Source organism: Episyrphus balteatus, chromosome 2, assembly GCF_945859705.1.
Source record: "Episyrphus balteatus chromosome 2, idEpiBalt1.1, whole genome shotgun sequence".
In the NCBI taxonomy this organism is placed as follows: domain Eukaryota; kingdom Metazoa; phylum Arthropoda; class Insecta; order Diptera; family Syrphidae; genus Episyrphus; species Episyrphus balteatus.
The window spans coordinates 39,375,586-39,399,017 of NC_079135.1; the positions used below are offsets into that span (position 1 = coordinate 39,375,586).

A 23,432-nucleotide genomic window follows, 5' to 3' on the forward strand; every position below is an offset into this window, starting at 1 on the left:
TTACTAATAGTTATTTTTTTTAAAAGAATGCACTTATAATTTTTTCTTACGATTTTTTTTTAATGATTTTTATTTTTAAATTAAAGCCCGAAATTCTCGGACCGAAAGGTAGCGTTAAATTTCGAGAGTTATTTCTTATAGATTAAAATATGTGTATATATATTATTGTATGGGTCAATATAGTATAACTAAAATTTCACAAAAATATGCAAGTCAGTCAAGTCAAGTCAGTAAAAAAACATTTAAAAAAAATATCAATTCATTCAGTCCAGGACTTTGTATGACAAAGCTTTGACAAAGTCACCATGTCATTTTGATATGTCACCATTTCGCCAAGTCGCTCCGTCCATATGTCGCCAATTCGCTGTGTCACCATGACGATATGTCATGTCTTGTCATGTCATGTCTTTTTGTTAGTAACTTAATCGATTTTTTTGTGGAATTTGAAATGGTTCAAAGACACTTTTCATAGTTCATCTTTGAAGAAAATCCCAAACAAATCAAAAGTTCTTCAGATTTGTGAAAAAATGTCATATTGTCTTAACCTTGCGAGAAGAACCCGGACTTTGACCGACTATAAAATTGAATTTAACTTAATTAAAATCATTTTTTAGATAATTTCATTGTGAATAAGTCTGTCCTTTGTCATTTTTGGTTTGAATGAGTAAAAATGGAGTTATGAAATAAGAACGGCATCGACCTCTTTTCCAAGATGGCGGCTGTTCCCGATGTCCTATCATCCCAAAAAATTCACTTTTACGATAAAGACACACAGAAAAAAATATGACCCGCTAAAAACTAACAGATTGCCATATTGTTTTACCGTCCATACATTTCATAAGGAAATCTTATTAAAATCAACGATTAATAAGATTTTTTTAAGGAGATTTCTTATTATTTTTATAGAGAAAATCTTATAAAATTTGACTGAAAAGTTGATTTTTTTTTCAACTTAGCACTAGAACAAAAATTACATGGCAGGTTGGTTCAGGTGGTAAGGTGGGTGACTAATGATTTGAAGTCTAAAGTTCGATTCCCAGCCTGCCTGGTCATCGTTTTTTTTATTTTTTTTTTGCAGATTTTAAAACAATAAGGAAAACCCGATTGTTTTAATAAGGTTTCCTTCTTGGATGAAAACCATAGAGACATCTTATTGTTTTTGTTCTATTTTATGTGGTCTATTTTTCTCTGTGCATACACCCAAACACGTTCCATGAAAAAAAATTGTCCAATTTGTTACCAATTAATACGATTTTATAGAGTTTTAAAAACTTGCTTTTAACTAAAAAAGTCAAAAATGTAGAAAAAGTGCTAATTTTTGAATAGGTACATTTAAGTTGTTTCTAGACAAAAAAAATTAAAAATTGCATATTATCAAGGGATTTTACCTCTACTCATTTGTACAAAGTTTGGACGATCCGGCTACATATACAAAATGCCCCTTGATTTAGTAAAAAAAATAAAATCGTCAATTTTTTAACTTTTTTTTCTTTGATTTTAGGTTAGAAAATAATTTTTAAAAATTGCTAACCATCTTAACTTGGCAGAAAATTTAATTTGCTATGAAAAGTGTTTTTAAACCATTTCAAAGCTAGGCTTGGTTTTCGAGTTAAATCAAAAAAACTGAAAACCGGCCAGTGTTGCCGTTTTCTCAGAAATGCACCAATGGATTTAGTAGCACTTTTGGCTGGAGTATTCTTTTATGCGAAGGAATCATATTCAGAAATAAAAACTTTTGAACGAATTTGTTCCATTCAAAAGGGTCTATTCGATAGACTATTTAGGATATTACGATTTCGATACAATTTTCAGGAATTCTCAATTAGTCTTTTTGTCTTTGAATTAGACACAACCTTGACTGATGGTTGGCTCGAATAAAAATGTGCTGAATATAAATTCAGTTTGAAAAAATGTGACTCAGTTTCTAAAATTTCGAAAAAAAAGAATAGATGGTAGCTAATTTATCACAGGATTCTATTTCATTTATCATAATTCATCTCCAAATTCATATAAAATATATTTATCGAAAAAAAAACATTCAGATTTTATATTCGTTTCTAAATTCACATTTATCTTGGACAGATGTAGACCAGAACAACATATGGTTACCTATAGTTAAATTTTCCTTTTTTACACTGTCCCATGGGGATTCAAAAACAGATTCGATATCGCCTTAAAAAATTGAGTCCCTTTAGTTTTCAATCATTCCTTTAACACATACACCATATCCATCCATTTTATTTCATTTTTGTTCTTTAAAAATATAAAATTATTTTAAAATTGTCGAAAGATAAGCACGTATTCACTCTTCTTAAAAAATATTATTTTGAAAAGAAAAAGAGAACAAGAAAACATATATGCAGTAATTCTTTATGAAGTCTTATAGAATAATGAAATTCATTTAAACTTGGACCATGTACCTACAAGATTCTTGTTCCTTTATTTTTTGCATTTCTTTCAAAATGCCAAAAGCCTTAATTAGCCAGGTTCTTTTGTTTGAACAATACATTCCATGCCAGTTCATAATTCGTTTTTTTATTTTCTTTTTTCCCGTGTAATACAAGTAAAACTCAAAGAGTTTCTGGGTACATGAAAATCCAGGATACTCGTTGGCTTAATTAAAAAAAAATATTATACCTTTTGGTGTAGTTAGTCAATTAGTCACTCTATGGCTTCAAAATTAAAAAAAAAAAAAATAATAACGAAATAAAATAAAACGAATATAACACATGAGTGTTCGTGTAATTTTTTTCTTTGTTTTGTGATTTTGAAAAAAAGGAAATGAAAAACTTAACATGCTTCAAAAAAGTACCTACAGGTCTTTTTTATTTTATAAAAGAGATCTTTTGAATTTCTAAAAAGGTTAAAATATTATGTTATTCTATGAAAAAAATACATTTAATTAATGCAATAAACAACTTGAAACGGAAAAAAATTTCTAGATACAAGGGTCACGAAAATCTAAAACATACTTGGATTGCATATAACAGTTTTTGTTCGTTAGTAATTTTGCTTAAAGCATAAAGATATTTTAAGGATAAGTTAGTATTTTATTTTTAGAAAATTGTAACTTATTAGTTTTCAATACCATCCGCATATCTTCAAGGCTACACAAAATATTTTTTAGTCTGCTAGCAACTAAAAATAGATTTCTTTGTCCAACCTTCGAAAAATTTATTCCTCAAGGCTCAGGCATTGAACTTTAAACATATTTTTGGTTTTGAAATTCAAAACATTCAATAAAGAAATATTGTAATGCAATTGAGAGAGTAAAAGTATGTTATTCAAGATAACAACGACGACGACTACCATTTTTATTTGTAACAAAATCTACACATTTTCTCTTTCCTTCTACATATATTTCACAAATCTCATCCAAATCTCAACCTTCCGACAAAAAAAATCCCGTAGGCAAATAAGCTCGTTGTTATCTTCTATAATCCATACAATAATCTACATACCATCGTTTTTAGTCTTTTGAGGAACTCCACACTGATATGATTTTTATGTCAGTCGTTATGTGTAGGTGTCGTCATTTTGGAATAGTCCATTCATTTTTTTGTTCATAGCACATCTTTGAATTCAATGTCTAGGTCTCGGCTTATGTCCTCGTGATTGAAGTGGGTGCTTGCTTATACTTATTTGTGTTTTTGATGACAAGAATATAGAAAATAAATGAAAGCCATAAAATTGCAAAAGTCTAAGATAAAAATTCAATAAGATTTATGTAGGTCAAAAAATATTACATTCCTATCTTTCGAATTTTACATATAACATTTGCCTTTAGGTACACTCCTTGACATCGATTTTTTAACAAAATTGACAGGCTAGAAAACAATCAACTTCTTTCTATTTGAAACTTATGTCGTTTTCGATTGGTTTCACTCGAGGATTCACTCGTTCTGAAATCCAATAAAACGGTTTGAAACGCTTCCACTCAATTCTGTTATTTTGCGTTTGTGTAAAATTTTAAATGTCAAAAATTTGAATTAATTTTTTTTCTGGCAAACTAGTGACATGGTATTAAAGTTGTAAAACTATAATTATGAGGACGACGACCAAGGAGATGATGGTAATAAATTATTCCATCGCTTTAATGGATTCATTTCTATTTTTAATGAATTTCAATTTCAGAAAACAATTTATTCTTGAATTAAAAAAAAAAAAAAAACACACTGATTGAGTTTTTTTTTGGCAATTGAATATTTATGTATTAGTACTTTTTGAGTGGATTCTGATTTGAAATCGAGAAGAGAATGGGCACGTTCAGGAAATATTAGGGGCTAGATATTTAGGCAACGTCATTTTCTGAACGGAAATTTGAGTAAAATGCCTATAAATTAGTTTGGATATGATGCTATTGTCAAATTTCGAATTTTACTTAAGTATTTTACCGATCGCATGGGGAAGACACCAAATTTCACTTAACTTTAATGAATAAATAATATTAATTATAACCGATAATGCACTTTTTACTCGTTTTTCACACAAATAAATCCAATTTTGCTAAATTAATTCGTTAATTAAAAACAATCTGCTGTCATGTTGACAAGAAAAACTTTCCTAAATTTTTAGGGAACATTTTCTTGCCTAACTTTCCAGTTAGCTTTCCAATAAAATTGCCTAAATTGGAAAGATTTTTTTTGACAGCTGACCAATCAGAGACCGAGAAATTACCTAAATATTTAGTGCCTAACGTTTCTGAACCTGCCCAATTTCTCTTCTCAGAATCGTTCTAGCTGTCATTTTTATGCCAATAAAATAGTTTCAGAAGCCTTCTGAATGCTTCCGGACGCTTCTGGACGTCCAATCGAAAACGACATTAATGAAATATTTTTATGTGATGTATTTCAAATATTTTTTTTCAGTTCGAAATAGGTAAAGTTAAAATTTGAATGACAAGACAGTACCTATAGTTCCCAAGATATAAGTGAAAAATATGTATTACGAAGACCACTATAAACACATTTCTCAGAAACAAATCCTTAAAGCCAATTTGTGTGAATTTTTTTAATTTTTAAGCAAAATTATTACTTAGTGTGCACACTACAAATGCACAGGCTATTAATATTTTTGTATAGAATTTTACTAAATGACCCTCAACTTTTAGTTGACTACTGAGCTTTGGATATTGTCAAAATGAACCGATTTTCTAAAAAACTATATTTCAGACAATATTTTTGACTCTTTTGACCGAAACTCCGTTAAAACGGAAAATAAAAAAAAAATACTAAATGGCGTTTCGAGATTTTGTCAAGACATAGCGGTGTGCGTCCTTTTTACTTGTGATATAGGAACTACATATAAGGAAAGTTTAGGATTCGTAAAAACTCGAGGTTACAATGAGGAATGACACTACGATGATACAGAATAGCAAAAAAGTCTCTTCAGACCAAACCGTTGAAGCAATTGGCTTCAAACTTGGAAGTTAAGTAGTTTAGTTAAATCCATATAGGGGAAATTTTTTTATAGGATCAAAATTAACGGAACTTGCCATATGACCAAAATGAAAAAAGTTGTGTTTCTCAACGATTTTTCTAACGATTTTGATTAAAATAACTACATCTACTATGGCAAATAAGTGCTTACTTTTGAAATTTAAAAAAAAATATTTGAACCGTTTTCTTGATTTCTGATTTTCAACGAAAATGTATGTATGTACAAAAGCGTTTTGATAATCTGAATTTAAAAATTAAGAAAAATTTTCAAAAAATGAATTTTAGATATTTTAAAATATATTAGGTATATTTTTTTATGAAAAATCAATATTTTCAAAACGGGTTACAGAATTTCTTTATTAAAGCTTTATTTTTATATGTGTATTAATTATTTCTTTACAATTGCATACCAATTTTTTTGCTTTTATAAAATCGTTGAAAACTTTTATGCATTGTACAAAAAATTATTTTTTAGTGAAACTACAAAATTGTTTTCGTACTTTTCAAATTCGAGTTTTAATACTTTCCTACTTCTTAAGAAATTTTAACCATAAGATCAAGTAAGTTTATGTAAATAGGTACATATTTTGTCGAAAAAAACGATAGCCGTTTTGTAAAAATTGGTTCATTCTGAAGGCGGCTATCCAAAGTTCAGCAGTCAAATTGTGTGCAAAGTTCAGTGCAGTTTTAAATATTAATTTTTTTCATGTTCTTAATTTTTTCTACGTCGAAAAATGTATGAGATAATATTCTTGTTTTTGATTCGTTTTCAAATCATAACGGGTTTTTTGATTTTGAAAATAGTTTCCCGAGAAACGATATTCCGTAACTAAACCGGAAAAACAATTCCTAGTAATACTCAAGCCAAGAAACAGTTCAGTTCACAATCAACCTCAGCCAACCAGTTCTTTTATCAACAGAGATAACAACATCAACCAATAAAGACTTACATAACGTTCAAATGTTTTAAAGAGACGTCAACCACATTGAAGGAATAGACAAGAGGAAGCATAATATCAACTATTATAGACATTGCCAAAAACCATCATTTGATATTTTGGAATTCATATTTTAATGAATTTCTCACATGATTTACGGAATTGTTATTTTCTAGCTTCCAATTTTTAAATTTTTATAGAATCACCCAGGAGGCAGTTAAATTTCACAACAAGTTACTCCAATAACGTCCTTCGATAACCTACATTGTTAATAGTTAAACACTTTAACCTTGAATTTCAAATGCCTACGAAAATCAACTCAATCGAATAACATGGAGTGTAATTTTAAATCTGATAGATAAACATGCACAGCACATGTATACATGTGAATATGGCTGTAGGTCACATACATAAGCCAAGAGTCCTTTTTTGAAGGTTAGATTATATTTAAAACATGTAGGCTGGAATTCTTTTTTTTATTCCATTGGGCATATTGTGGCCAATATTATTTATGATTTATTTTTTTTTTTTTAATAATTCAAATGACCACCACTATAATTTAGGGTCAAGCATATAGCAAGTTTTTTTTTAATAAAATAGTTTCAATCTTGTTTCTGCGTTGCAAAAAATTGTAGGAAAAAAAAATACAAGAGGATATGAAATATTACGTGATTTTTTTTTTCTTTTTCAAAGCCACATGAAGTTGTATAACCCACTCATTGCGTTCTGGGGCCTGGCCATGATGTGGATCCTTCTTTCTATTGAAATTTAAATTTTTTGTAGATTTAGTTTTTCCCCGAAAATTCTGCACAAATGCACAGGCATAGGCCTACAATCAATTCAACCGAATAAAAACTTGAGCGGATTTTTTTTAGTAAATTGGGTATATGCTCTGCACTTAATCTCATCTAGTTTTAAAGATTGAATTTTTTTTTACAATTTTTTTTTGTTAGAAAATTCTCTTCCATGTTCTATTCCAATTTATTATTTTTAGAGAGAAGACAAAAACAAAAGACAATGTATAGACTTGATTGTAATAATGTAATTTATCACGATTGGATGGATTTTTTCTTAACAATGTTCGTAGGAATTTTTCTGGCAATAAATTTTGATTTTTTTTTATTTCTTTACCTTGAACTCTGTAGGTATTTTTCTGAATTTCATGAGCACATTTAGATGATTTTACTTTCATTAACACTAACAATAATAAAGTACTTGTATATCACATAAACAAGATTTACATGTTTTTTTTTTTTATTTTTTATTTTCATGGTATACCGGCAACATTATTAACACATATTTTTCTTGTATACAAAGTCATTCATGCACTTCTTGCTATAGACATACTGTCAATAAGCAATGACACTTGATTACTACCTGTAATAATAAAATAGCTGTCTCGAGACTTTTCATCAAACAAGAAAAATGCCTTGTCTTCAATTATAACCTTTTAAGTCGTATAAGATTAAATAATTGCATTCAGAATTATTGTAGGTTAGGGTAAAGTGGGGCATTATAAAGTGGCATGTGGAATAGAATACATTAAATATTTTTCAGAGTTATAGGTCATTATTGATTTAAGTTTTGCCATTTTTTGAAATAATTACTTCTCAGAACATTTTTAAAGATTTACATATTTTTGAGATCATTTGATAATTATAGTAAAACAAAGACATCGTTACTCGTCTTAAATTTAATATTTTGTTTTTAAATTAGTAAAATAATAAACTTACATTTAAAATTTCATGAAAATCGAGTCTTGAATGGTCTTGACAGTAACAAGTCATTAAATTGATTGCAAGATGTTATTTTGTTTGTGTATTATCCAATTAACTTCCATCCACTATAATATTTGATTTTTCAAAAAGCTAATTTTTATTTTATTTTGACATTATTTTCCAATAACTTCCGATTTTATTTGTTTGGTTGTTTATGATTTATTTACTTTCATTAAGTGATAATTGAATCATTTATTTTCAAAACATGATAAGTCCATGATTTTAAATTTTGCAGGAGAAGAAAAAAACGTTCTATTTTCTTTTGATGTGTGTAGCAAAATTTATAAAAAATATATTCTGTAGAACTTTTGCCTAGGTACAAAATACCGTTTCGTTTTTAATTTTTGTAGAGATAGTTCAAAAGATAAAAAATAAAAACGATTTTGGACTTATCATACTTTGAAAATAAACGGATTTGAAATTAGTTTTAAAATGGGTACACAATTTTGCTTTCATCCCCAGTCTATCACAAAATTGTATTTGAGATTAAAATATAATGTCCGGAGTGCTTCTTTAACTTTAAAGACTCTTTAAACTTAAGATTTTCAGCCAGCAGCTTATAATAGCATTTACACATAAAAAAGCTGTTGTTTATTTTCAAAAGATGATAAGTCCGGGACTTATCCTGTTTTTGATACTGAAAAAATATTTCGCTTAGCTGTAAAATCGGATATAGATGGAGTAGATACTTCATTATTTTGAAGATAGACGTGGTTATCTCTAGAGTAACAATTTAGTCAAAAAAAAGGAATTTTGAGAAAAGTTGACTTATCATGTTTTGAAAATACATGATTCAATTTCAAACTACAATAAACAATCAACAGCTTCAAAGCAAACAAATATTTTGGGTCTGATGGCATCATTCCTCTGAAGTTCAAATGGATTCATATTAAAATTTGTCTATTCTGGATGCTGCCTCTGCATCCAGGGGCGTATACAGGATTTCTTCTTGGGGGGGGTAAGGTCATGCCAAATTTTTTTGATAGTAGGCATAAACTTGAAAATGTGTTATTTGAATTAAAAATATTAAAGTTTGTTCGTTTTGCATTTTGAATCGAACAGCTCCGAAGGGTTGTAAGAATAACCAAACAAAAACGTTGTGTGATTCGTTTGCTTTTGTTTAGGGTTTAGCCTTAAGTCTGACCAAGTAAGACCATCCTGTCCTTAAAGTACAGTGTAATGTATAGGGATAGGATTTTCATGCACTTAAAAACGAAAAATATGCGCTTAAAATATGCGCAATTGGGTTTTCTTTAATAAAAAATAAATAAAATTGCCGAAAATTTAAATTTAAATTTAATCCAAATTATCATTTGATCGTGTTTTTTATAAGTTTGGACAACGTTGGTTTTTCAGTTTTGCACAGCATTTGCTTACGTTTTTGACTTCTTTCCAATTGACTTTCAGTCACTTTTAGTCCAAAATTTCAAGCGTGTAATTTCGTTATTTTTGCCAATTTTCACGAAAATATGCACGAAAAACATGCATTTATTTCCAAAATATGTCAAAATATGCAAAAAAAAAACTAACAATTGATTGCCATTTTGAAGGAAATCTCCTGATTCGTATACTATACATAATTCGTTGCCATGCTCCCAAGGTCTTCCTAAAAAAAACATGCATTTGCATGTAAACCCGACCCCTAGTAATGTACAAGTCCTTCGATTGAATAATTTGCCTTTAAACAACCCATTTAATCAACGCATTGTTTTTCGCTAGTCCAGAATTATTTTACAAGTTAAAATTAAAATCATTTTTTTTTTAATAACACTGGTAACTTTCGAATTAATTGTCTTCCTAACCTCAGGCAAACAAATAGCAAAGTTTTGCAAAAAAAAAAATTTTAAATTGCATTTTCAAATGCAATTGTTTTAAAATTTTGTTTAAAAATTCTACGCGAATTTGTGTTTCCTTTAGGACTAGGGGGTTACAGGATTCAAATACCTCTGTCAAAATAGTAAAGACAAAACGATATTTTTGGAGTAACAGAAGATATTAAACAAAATTATGCTAGTTTAAGGGTAGATATCTTTTCGAAATTTCAAACGGCAATACTAATTAAAGAAATGCTTTAGCTAACTTACTAAGGATTTTACAATGTTCTGCTCTGTTTTCGTCAGCTTTCAGGTATTTATCAGCGGTTTAAAATATAAAACATATTCAGTTATATTTATTAGATTTTCTTACCTAAATTGATTTTCGAAGGTTATTTTAAGTGACCCAAAGTTGCTTAAATATTTAATTTGCCTTTAGATAAGGTTGCTTATATTCTTATCTATTACACAGGTCAATTTGAAATTTGTGCTTGGGTTGTGATTATGAAATTATGATAGATATATTGATACTCATCTGGAAAACATTTTTTTTTTTTTTAATCTTCTTTTGAAGTCAGCAGAGCAATTTCCAAAATCTGTCTTTTACAAAAATTGTCGGGCGTAATTTTCGCAAAAACTCGAGAACGTCTTAACCGATTTGGCTGATTTTTGTTTTGTTTTCTTCATTTTAATGCTGTTTTCACATTCATATTCAGAAAAATAAAAAAAAGAAGAAAATTAAGAAGAAAAAAAAAAATTAAATCGAAATTTTCGTTTTGTTCGAATTTTTGTCAAATGGAAGCTTGAGGCATTATTTGATACTTTATATTTTCAATATTTATGGTAAAAGTAATTCACTGTGATGGTATTTTTAACATACAAAAATAACTGTATCCAAACTAGTTCATATTGAAATTCTTTATTTATTGAAACATTAAATTTATGTGTTTGCATAGTATTTTTATTAATTTGTTGCATATAAAGGGTGTCTAGAAAGTAATGGATCAAACGAAACTTAAGATCTCTCAGAATTTGGTAACTTGTTCAGCCTTCCTTACGGTTTTCGATTAAATATGCAGTTCTTGTGAAATTTGCCTACTTTGCAACAGTATATTGCTTCCTCTGCCCATAATTGATTTTTGTTTTTAACAATACTTTCATGACCCCGTGACCCCCCCCCCCCCCCCCCCTGTATACGCCGTTGTCTGCATCTTCATATTTTTGGTACGGAGACTTGACATGCGACTTTCTGTCTACTCAAATGACTTTTGTAAATGCCCTATAGCTTAGTAGGAGTAGAAAACAATGCTTCAGCTTCTATGAATTTGTTCTGTTCTATCTCAAAGACAGAGATTCCATTTAAGAGACTTTTATTACAATAATTACTAGTTGCTTTTGGGTTTTTACTTTAGGACCATTTATGGTCTTGTATGCATTGACAGTTTTTTGTGTTTTGCAAAGAAGATTACCTACAAAATAATAAGTTGTCATACTCATTACATTAATGCCTCATTGAGTTCTTTGGGAAGGCGTTATTTTACTTTTAAAAGAAATCATAAAAACAATTTGAGAATAGATAGAACCGTTCAATAATTCTTTATTAATAAAAATGTTCGAATACAAAATATATAAAAAAAAAAATTGGTGCTCCATTTTGAAGGAAATATCAATCAACATTTAAAAACGATTTTTCGAAAAAAAACCCTTTTCAGAAAATTAATTAAAAAAAAAAAAACATCAAATATTAAAAAAAAAATTACATAAAATGTGTGTTTTTTGAAAATTGTACAAGAGTTTAAAATATTAAAATCGGTCTTATATAGAAATACTTTTTTTGCATTCTCTGTCATCGTATTGTCATGTCTGATTGTTATCTCGAATTCGAGCAAGTACAATTGTCGGGAATAGGCCTATGTGGACCAGAAAATTAATGAAGATATTCTGAATTGTTGATGTGTATCCAAAACTTAAAAATTTTAAAAGAATTGAAAAACTAATAGACAAATATGTCAAACAAATGCAGATTTAGTAATTTTAAGCAGTTATTTTTAGAGTTTTTGCTCATATTGATAAAAGGGCTTAGATAAGTTACTTTTAAAAACCAAAGCATCGGCTTCTGAGAAAATTATTAAAAAATAAAATATTTTTAATTATTTGAATGAATTTGAAGAGCCTTTTGCATTAAAGTTCGCAGAGAGGAAAAAGTAGAGAATAAGATGTTATGTTCAACATAAAGTATTTAAGTTTCGATTCAGCAAATGGCCCTAAACAACATAAAGTTATTCCAAAGATTTCAAAATGATAAAATTTGAAAACTTTTTCTATTTTTAATAAATTTTCTAAATAATTTTGTATGCATAGTTAGCAAGTAGGAGTTAGCCGGTTTGTGCTCTAAGCTGACGGAAGAGTAGGTACATACATATTCATTTTTAACAAAAAAAAAAAAATATATATAAAAAAATCTATTATAATCATAGTTTTAAAAATATGGTTTTAAATAAATTACTCGCAACAATAAACAATCAACCATTTGCCATAACCTTACGGTCCTGAAAGCGTTAATTTTACTAACCCGCACCTCCCGGTTAGACTTTAAAAATAGGTGACATCAAATATTCTGACATTTTCGCCCTAAAACCTTAGCATTCAATTTTAAATTGAATTCATACTTAACCTTTAGGATTTTGTGTGAAATGCCATTTTTCAAGTGAAACTCCCAATGGGGCTGAATATTTACGAGTAGCTCAACAAAAAAATTCGAGAGAAATTGTTTGTGCGCAATCAATACCATTGATTGCCTTCTATGTTCTTCTATGATTAAAGGAGTTCTCCAGATTTTCGACAAAATCAAGAGCGACTTAGAAATAGCGAAATGGAGAGTCACACAATTTTTTTTTAAGAAGTTTGAATTTGTTTTTTTTTTTTTTGCGAACAAAGGACTTAAGAGACAAGAGAAAATAAACTGCTTTATTAGAGTGGATGCAAACCATGAGCTCCCTCTACATCCTTTGAGACGAGTGGAGCCCAATTGAAGAACTGGACTCCACTCGTAGAGATGATTCAACTCTTTTATGGCTCTGTAAAGGGACAATCGCTTGTTACCTGAAAACTTAAAAAAAACTTATGGTACAAATTTTCTTGACCGTTGTTTATCATTTCTTAATAAATTTAAAAATAAATAAGATTTTTTTCTAGCAGCTCTAGTTTTTAAATTATTCATACATGAAAAGGCATTCATACAACTTTATATGTATTTATATTCAAACTTGTTGAATTCAACTTATGCTCATAAAAAGTCATAAAGTTACACACATCATTATTAAAAACCAATATCTCTGTGATTGAATTATCAACTTTATATTTATATTCAAAGTCAATATTTAGCATTGACAAGAAATTTTTTTAAACACAAACTTTTGCCCCAAGGTCAAATAAGTTTTGAATACAAACTGCTGGGCTGAGTTCCCAATAAAAAAAAACTTGTTTACCTTTATATCAATTTGAATACATAGGAAGTGTTTGAATTTTCATCCTCCTCACGCAAAATAACTTTGCAACAAGGACAAAGATCTTTTCAGAAACAATTTTATCTTCCTTGGAAAAAAAAATGTGAGAAATTGGCAAATAATGTAAGCTCTCTGCGCTACCACATTTTTATTTAAATAAATTCAACTTACCTACAAGAGAAGGAATTTTATGTTAAGGAACTCTTTTGAAACCAGACTATGTTGGTAAATTGACTTAAATATTTTATAACTATACCGTAATGCTATTAGTGGCAAAAAAATACGAAGGTGAGTCTTCCAGGTTTTTTTTTTTTCCTTTGAAAAAGTCTTGTTAGTCAGTCAACCAAGTGCGGTTTCTTTGATATATAAATCTTTTATTTGGGGAAAAAAAAAATCACAACAAAATGAATCAAAATGTCTGTCTTTTGTAAAATTAAGTAAAACAATTGATAAATAGGTAAGGCTTTCAGAAAAAGAGAATATTGAATGTGTTCCAGAGAAGGATTCGAATAATTCTTGGGAATAAATCAGTTTGTCAACTACAAGACTTGGGTTTCATATAAAATTAAAGAGTTTGTTTATATAATTTGACTGATTAACTTATTTTCAATAATTAACAACACATCTTGAACAACTTTCTGTAGCACCTAAAGTGCACGAAAAGATTATTATGAATATGGGAGTAAGCCACAGTTGATTAACTGTTTCATTAAAGCAAATTAAATTTTAATTATTACTTGTGCCTTTTAATTGTGGTGACTCGTGACCTGGCTTACTTAAATTGTACTAAGGAATTTTCAATTTCATAGATTAATTATATTTAATGAGGTACAAATGATTTTATTTTATCAATTAAATTTATAACATCACTGTAATTTTCACTACATCAATTCAGCGAGTAGTTTTTTTGAAATAAGAAATAAAAAATAAATTCATTCGTAAATAAAATGAATCATTTTATGTTTTTAAAAAAATATTGGCGGAAAGATCTAGTTTTACAAAATCAAATACAAAATGAGATACAATTTTAGGCAATATTCTTATTGAAAAAAAAAAAAACATACAGTTGCAAGCAAAAAAAAAAGCAAACGAAAGAGGTTTAAAAAGTTTTGAACAAGAACTAAGTTACCAAATTGGGCATATTGAAACTGTTTTATTTTCATTAAACAGAGTCAATTTGTGAAATATTTTACTCCAAAACCATCATTTGGTCAAAAGTCTACCTAAATATGCGTTTTTAGACAAGCAAAAAATGCAAATGTTTTTATTGTTTGCATTTTTTTGCTGGCTACTGTATGCTTCAAAACTTTTAAAGCATGGAGGTTGTGAACTCCCAGGACACATGCCAAATAATCATAAACCAAGTAATAACGAAATATCTTCTTTCTGTGATATTCTGTGTCTGTTCAGGAATTAGCGAGCCATATCCTTGCTAAATGTTCCATGGACTTGAAGCAAATGCAAATAATTACTATTGCTATCAATAAAGCAAACAGAAATCTGAAAAAAAAAAAAAAATACTTCGAAATATATTCGGTCCTCTATCCCATTACGAATGGACCCCAGTGACAATTGAATATAGGACGAAGTCATAAAGTATGTGATTTTTGCCTTGTTGACTGATGGAAGCAGCATCTAAACTATAGAACGTGAACGATAAAAAATTGTCGTATTTAGTGGAGAGATTCTTTATCAACAAAAAACATAAAAATGAGTTAAATATGCAAGTAAGGAATTTATAGGAACACAGATTTTTTTCGTCCTCGAAAGAAAGTTCAATATATCCAATCCATATAAGCATTTTTCGTCTTAACAATTTTTTCTCCTATTAGTTTTTGTTTTTCCAAAATTCACGTGATATTTTTTTAGCTGGTTATTATGGATAAATATTTATCACCATTTTTTTATTAATATTTTTATTAATTTTAGGAAAATTCCGTCCAATGAACGTAAATGAATAATTTGTTAACTTTCTGTTGATTTAACTTCAGTGTTGGGATAACAGAATGTTGTTTTTTTTCAAAGAAATTTGTCAGTTCTTTTGGTCGTTAAATTTAAATTCCAAAAAAGAAAATTATCGAAAATAAATTATATTACACGAAATATTTATTTCTACAGTTCTGTTTTTTTTTTTTCTATTGTTTCCCATTCTGGATATTTTGGTTAATCTTTTGTGTATTACCTGTTTTTGTGGTCTATTATAAAAAAGAAACACGACGAAAGGCAATTAATATATTTTCAGCATATTTGGGATAAGTTATCGATTGGTTTTATTTGATTACTTTATTCAGAAAAAAAAAACAGGAGTAGGTACTTGTTTGCAAATTTATTATTTCACTTGGAATTTTGATGAAATTGAAACTGGAATAATGGAGAGTTTTTTTTTAAGAGTTTTTAGAAATGGGAAAGAAAATTTTGCGCATTAAGGTGAGAATATACTTTTTATCAGGGCCGGTTTTAGGGGGGGGGGGGGGCAGCCTGGGCCGTCGCACAGTGGGCCCATATGGCCTTAGGCGTCTCAAAAATCTGTAACTTTGTTGTCTTTTGTGATAATTGCTTCAAATTTGGAATATAATGCCTTTGATATCTAACGAATAATTCAACTTACTTTTTTTTGAAATTAAAATTGTTTTTAAGGTTTTAAAAATTAGTCAAAGTTCAAAAAGTTCGATTTTCGCTTGATTTGGGTATTTAAAAATATCTGTAATAATCTTTAATGTATCAGAAATCATTGAGCGTAGTTTTTTTTTTAATGCAAATTTTTTTTGAGCTTTGAAAAGCTAGGCAAAGTTCAAAAAGTACAATTTTGGCTCGACTATGGCGTTCCAAAAATCTGTCATTTCTTCGAGTCTTAAAATAATTAACTCAAATTAGGAATATATTACATGAAATGTTTAATAAATTATTTGACATACTGTTTTTTTTAGCTAATATTTTTATTTAAGTATTAAACGTTTATTCAAAGCTAAAAAATACGATTTTGACTAGGCTAGAACGTCTCAAAAATCTGTAACTTTAAAGATTATTTTCTCAAATCTTGCAAAATAAGATAAACCTGGTTTCTTAATTTTATAAAGGCCTTCCTTTCGTGTCTTAAAATTACTTAATTATTTTTATGAGTATAAAATAAAGAAAAAATACATTTCAATGTATTTTGTTTGTGTTACGTTATTTGAAATTAAAGATATTTTATTGAAAAATTATAAAAAAAATATTGATTATACCTACTCATTTTAAATAAAGTCGTTTGTAAGGCAAAGTGAAATAGTAGAAAAACAACGCTTTTGAGAAAAGTGCAAAATAAGAAATCACAAAAAAAAAACTGGTTGTCAATTTTCACGAAAATCCTTCTTAATTAAATACTTTAAACGGCTCTTTTGAAAATCTTCGAGTATAATCAAAATCAGTAAATAAAATCTCTATGTAATTTTTTCCATAGATGAAATTTTTTTCAACAATTACAATATTAAATTCTAACATTTTTCTGCTACGTTAGACTTTTTCTAATAGTACAATGAAAGCATTGTTTAAAATACAAATATCTTCAATTTCGGGTGCATATACTAAGTCTAACAGCCCACAGCAAATTTTGGGAGTGGAGGTATAACTCACAAAATGTGAGTATGCAGTTTTATAGACTTATGCGTTTTAATAACGAATTCAAAAGTCTGGCAGCTTTAAATCACGACTTTATATGGTTTCCGAGGGGTTAAATATCGCGAGCTTTCCAATTAATGTGAGTAGGCTAAATTAACACAAAATCACATTCTGAATATAAGAACTCATGCTCTGTCATTTCCCCAAAGCCTGAAGACATCAATCTTGACAGTGCGATCAATAGAACTCAAGATATGTATTGAAACAGGTCAGGATGCACCAAAATACGTTTTTTTGTACTATGTCTTTCGACAGATATATCGTTCTCTATCAAAGAAAAGCAGATAAAAGCAGCCAATTCTTTTTGAATATTTTAGTACATAAGCCAAAGAACAAAATTGTGAAAAAAAGTAGACAGCGGAAGACAGCGGAAACACTTAAAACTCAATTCGAAATTAAAAAACTGCATATAAAAGCTTATTGTGTGAAAAAAATAATATTAATTAAAAATATATTTTTAAAAATTTTTATTTTCAGCAATATAAATAGCAGTTAAAATAAGCTTTCCAACGACATACATACTCATTTTAAAAATCAATTTTCAATGAAAATATATAGATTAACGTTCCCTTGATTCATTTCCGTAAAGAAATTACCAAAAATTAAAATTTCATAAAAACCATTTTTGAGACGCAAATGGTCCTTTGGGCCCATTGTGCGTCGCCCAGGGGCGCAAGAATTGAGGGGCGCCGAAGGTGGCCCAAACTTTTACAAAAGTCTATATAAATAGCGAAGTCTTTCCAATCGATGTTTTATTTATTTTTACTTTCACAAAGGCGCCCAAATTTTTTTCTATTTTACTTTTTCAAAGCCGCTCTTAATTTTTTGTCCTAAGCTTTTTGAAGAATGATGGCGCCCCAAAATTTTGGGTTGATTTATTTGGCTTCTGGAAGAACTGTACCGAAAAGAATATCGGTACAGTCATATTTATGTGTCAAAACAAAATTAATATGTACCTTGTACCTATATGAAATATTGCACTTTAAAAGACTAAATAAGTGAAGGTGCAACGTAAGCACTCTTTAACTTTCGGTATTTATTAGTCTTATTGTTCACAATTTTCATTTATTTTAAAATAGACGAGACAACTACTCCCGAGCTCATATTCCAATTCTTGAAAAATTGATAGCTTCTCCATTTCTCATAAAAACTACGTTTTGTGTGTGAGAATACAAAAATACATATAAAGGTATGTCGTTTTCGATTGGCAGTTTATTCTCCTAGTGATAAAACAAAAAAATTATTTGATTTTTTACCAAAAAACTTTTAAATATCAGAATTGGGTGGAAACGATTCAAATTTTTTTATTGGATTTCAGAATGAGTGAATCATTGAGTGATTCCAATCGAAAACGACATTAATGTAGTTGAAAAAGTTTTTGAATAAATATTGTTCAAATATAACCAACTGTATACCTACTGGAACTACTCTTCAAATGTGTTAAGTCAAATATAAAGGTAAACTCAATTGAGCCTAAATAACATGAATATTAAATTTTTGTTTTAAAGTTAAGCTAATGTACTTTAATAAACTTCACTTTGTTACATAAATGCATTAACAAGTATATGAGAGGTACCTAAGACATAATCTGCTATTGCTTTTTTTCGTGATTTTAAAAAATTGTTTTAAAATGAATTTTTTTTGTTGAGAGGCGCCACTTGCAATCTTGCCCAGGGGCGCCGGTAGTGCTTAAACCGGCACTGCTTTTCATTTCAATGTTTCAAAAAGAAACTTCATCTTGAGAAAAAGCCTTTGCGAACCTTGCAGAGCTCAATAATGCAACGTCATATAATTTTTAAAATAAATAAAATGCACGACTGGGTCGCATGTACTTGCTCTTGCAGTTCAAAACACTTTTATGTTAGTTTACTATGTAGATTTTAAGAGCTGCATCTAAATAAATGTTAAAGATTTTTTTGATGTTAGGGAAGAGCCGATATTTAGGGCAAAATTTTATTAAAAATAAAAAAAAATTTCGTTATTTGACTTTTTTTTAGAAAAAACTAAAAATACAGTTTTATTGCAATTGCTTTGAACATTACATCTGCAAAGTTTGATCAAAATCGTGAGAGCCGTTTTCGAGTTATTTTGTATAACTTGAAAAAATTGTATGGGAGGTACACTTTCTAAGTGAGATACATATAAAAAAAACAAAAAAAAAAAACAACTTTCAGAATTCTAAAAAAATCATCTGTATCAAATTTGAAGAAAATTCGTCCATCCGTTTAGGCTGTGGAAATGTGTACAGATGAACGCACAGACGCAAGGACGGACCTACTTTTTCGGAATTCTCCATCTTCGCAATGTTGGTTTTGATTAAAACCTTAATTTGTTTTTCGATACGAAACCAATACTTGCCCTATATAGAGCAAGTAAAAATGATGTTGTTAAAATTATATTAGAATTAAAAACACTTAACTTCATGATATCTGAATCATCTTTATATCAGAAAACAACTCTTAATATAAGGACATAGTAATTAGTTTTATTTTCCTACTTAAAATACAGTTTGTCTGGCTAACAGCAATATATGGCGAATACGTTGGAAGATTTAATAATGCAAAGCGCATAGGTTCTATCACAATCATAGCAGTTACGTTCATGGACAGATTGAAAAACAGCAGGTAAAAGTTTTGCTCAATCTGCGAGAATTAGTACGGCCCCTGGTATCATGGGCAACTCTTGTTTGCTTCGAACTACGACGACTTTGGTCGTTGCGATATTTATATTTTGCGTGTTTATAAAATCCAAAACTGATACCTATAGGTATTTACTGGGTAAGAGAATATTGGAAGCTTCAAAAACTAAAAGAAAAATATGAAGACTTTCGGCTAATTATTTTTGACTCAATTTTTTTTAACTTCAGTTGTAACAACATTTTCAAAGTCCTCAGGTTGTTATAGATATCGAACCGTTTACTCTACGGTATGCCGATATGCCGAATTGTCTTTGGTAGTTAATTTCTGGTTCTCATACAGCACTTTATGTGATAACTCGATTTGAACTGTATGTAGAGTAGTTATTTGTTGACAGCTCGATTTGCTCAATGTAAACATGATTAAAAACACTTTCTTGAAATGTTTGTTAAACACAAAATCAATACTTGTCCTGTTAAGAAAGTCAAATGTACATACATATGAATAATTTTAATGGGAATCTCTAGTCACACATCGAAAATATCAAAATCATGTCGTGTCCTCCTTACACAGATATACTTAATGTCAATTATTTTAATCCAAAGCAATATTGAACCATATAGATGTTTTGATTCATAGATTTTGTTTCGAACTTGTTATTTTTAACTTTAGTTTATTTCAAAATATATGTTTTAATTTCCATGCAAATGTTTAATTGCATAAATTATTCATTGATAAAGTGTTAACAACTGCTTAAATCTAGTAAATTCCAAACCCATGCATAAGAACATGTTTTTATTTGATCCATTTCTTAAGTATTGCTCTGTTACATGTGAAATATTATGTCATAAAGACATTTAAAGAAAATACAATTATGAAATAAATCCTATTTTTCATCACAGATACATCACTGATGTTTTATCTTATAAATGTGTGTATGTTTGTTAATGTCAATGTTTATCTATGGTGCTTGGAACAAATAATGTATAAGAATCCTAAACTGGAAAATGGGTTCATTTCTTATCCTTTCCACATGATTTCATGGTGACACGTATGAAATAACAAAATTCCATACTTTATCTCATACAATTTTTGGTATAAAATTAAGGCAAGCAAAAAAAAAAAAACAAGGAAATAAATTGGAGAAAAGTTTGATCATGCGAGAGAGAGATAGATGAAAAAGATAAATAAGAGAGAACATTGACTTAAAGTGTCACAAAGTATTGGGTATGGATAGTGAAAACTACATTTAAAATGATGACAAATCAAATACTTTCACTTCATTGCAAATAAATTCCAATTTCAATTCGAAATTCCGTTTCATTTAAAATGTATCAAAACCTCAACCTCAATCTGATTCAATAAATCTGTTTGAAAATGAAGAATGAATGAATGATTTGTAACTAATATTTTACGAAATTTTATATCGTATTTACAAAACAAAAAAAAAATTAATTGAAATCAACCGTTCAATCGCAATCAATACATCATTTACATAAATGTGTGTTTGTGTATTTTTGTTTTTATGTGCGGTATCTGCAAAAATAAATATAAATTTAAATATTATGTTATCTTTGTAATGAAATGATAATGTTTATAGAGGCACTGCCAGGAAATATTTGCAATACATATATGTACGCTCATTGAAGATGGTAAAATTTAAGCGGTTCACAAACAAAAACTAAACCATTTCTTTCATCAAGTAATAGTTACTACAAAAACTAGAAAACAATTCTTAAATTATATGTTAAGTCTTGTTCACTAATTGCAAATAAAAAATATAGTACACTGTGGTGTATACGTACTTTTTTAAAAATAGAGATTCGTTTGAGGTTTATTTTTCCAAGTTTAACGTTGGACGCTACGAATTTTAAAAGTTAAAAAAAAAGAAGTTGCAGCAAAAAGAAAAATTAAGGAAAAAATGTTTTGAAAACAATTGAATTGTTTATTTTGAAAGCATTACAAGTCCATTTCCTAAAAAAATGTTTCTGACAACATATTTGTATCATTTAATGAATTTGAGCTTAACTTTAAATTGAAATATTATTCTTATATGAAAATCAAAGAATTTATTAACAGAGATTTAAATTCATAAAAATTAATAAAATCATTCTCCTTGTGAGTCTAACAAAAAGAACTCAAAATGGACTAATCATATTTAGAAAATAAACGATTCAATTCATGAGACCAACAATTTTTTTAGCACTTCAATCGATCTTTATTTGTCCACAATATATACTCAATGAATAGTTTTGAAGTGCATTTTATAGTTCTTAAACAACGAAAATTTGTTTCCTTAGAAGTAAAATTTTCCTTGTTGCTAGCCATGTTTGTGATACTTAAAAAAAACTGCATTATTATTGCACTTTAGTTTAAAATAACCCACTAGAGGAACTGCAAAACTTGTTCATCTCATGCATACAATTCAAAAGCCTTTTGAAAGAAACCAATCATTCTATACTCACAAGCAAAAATTGTTGTGTGCTTTCAATCATTAAAAAGTAACAAAAATAACTTTTTGAAAAGGAAAAAAATCAAAGAGTTTCAAAAAGTTATTTTTTTTGTATTTATAAAAAGAGTACCTCCTTTTAATCGAAAACTTTTAGTATTCGAGATGAATAAGTTTGTTTTTTTTGCTGTGAGAGACCATGACCTTTTATTTACTCTTTTCCATTTGAACCATTTGTTTTTGGTAAACCTGTATAATAAATTGTTGATAGGGTCACTGTGGTGTATGAGTAACATTTTACTATTAGAAACTGCATGGGATTTACTACAACTAAAAGGCAAAGCCATTCACGAAAAAATACGAAATATAAATTGTTGTTCATTTCACTATCTATATGTGTCTTCTGTGGTGCTCCTCATTCATATCGTTTTGTGTAAAAGTAAAACAATGTTTTTTTTTTCGAATTTTCTAAAAATAGAAACATTCTTCCACAATATGTTTTCGTCCTGCGAATTTCTAAACTACAAAAATAGCTTTTGCCAAAAATTTCAACTAAGACAAAAGTATACGAAAGTAAAATGTTTGCGACAATAATATCGTTTCATTAATCTTAAAGCTCTTATAAATTATGAAAACCTAAATTTAATCATTGTATGTAAATACAATTTTCAAATGAACTATAATTTATTCAAATATTTACATATGTATAGATATAATTGAGTGCATAAATGTATGGATAAACAGTTTAATGTTTGTTTGAAATAATATTGGGATTCTATTTAAAAACTACTTTTTTTAAATGAAAGAAAAAAATGTTTACTTTTAATCTAATTATTAAAATTTAGTTTTATAATGAACTTAAATAATTTTATAAAATTGCTCGAGGCGATTCATGCCAACACTTGACGAAAAAAGCAATTAACTTATCAGCCAAACCATTACCAATATAATTGAATTTATGTCAACTCCAATGCTTTTAAGTATGTTAGTAGGATTATAGTCTTCGATTTATAAATAGAAATGCGTGGATATCTCGCATTAACAGCAATGCAGTTATCTACTCTGCATAATGCATACAAAGTGGATCAATCTTTAAAAACACATCTCATTATTCTTTGTGCACTATGAACAATGCTTTAAGGTATAAATTCTTTTACATAGAAGGAAAGAGAATTGACTTTAAAATGAAAATACTATAAATGCTATAAAGTATCAT

The 23,432-nt window shown here is 28.5% G+C and overlaps 1 protein-coding gene across 2 annotated transcripts in view; it reads right to left on the minus strand.

Annotated features, from left to right (window-relative positions):
* Window positions 1-23,432, minus strand: part of LOC129912612 (opsin, ultraviolet-sensitive) — a 138,783-nt gene that overhangs the window by 87,088 nt on the left and 28,263 nt on the right. Inside the window, exon 1 of one of the 2 annotated variants that reach the window (XM_055990915.1) lies at window positions 8,110-8,288. The exons of the other annotated variant lie outside the window; for it this stretch is intronic. The gene's annotated coding sequence lies outside the window, so the exon portion shown is untranslated. Of the gene's footprint in view, window positions 1-8,109; window positions 8,289-23,432 lie in introns of those variants that run through there. 2 annotated transcript variants of the gene reach the window in all.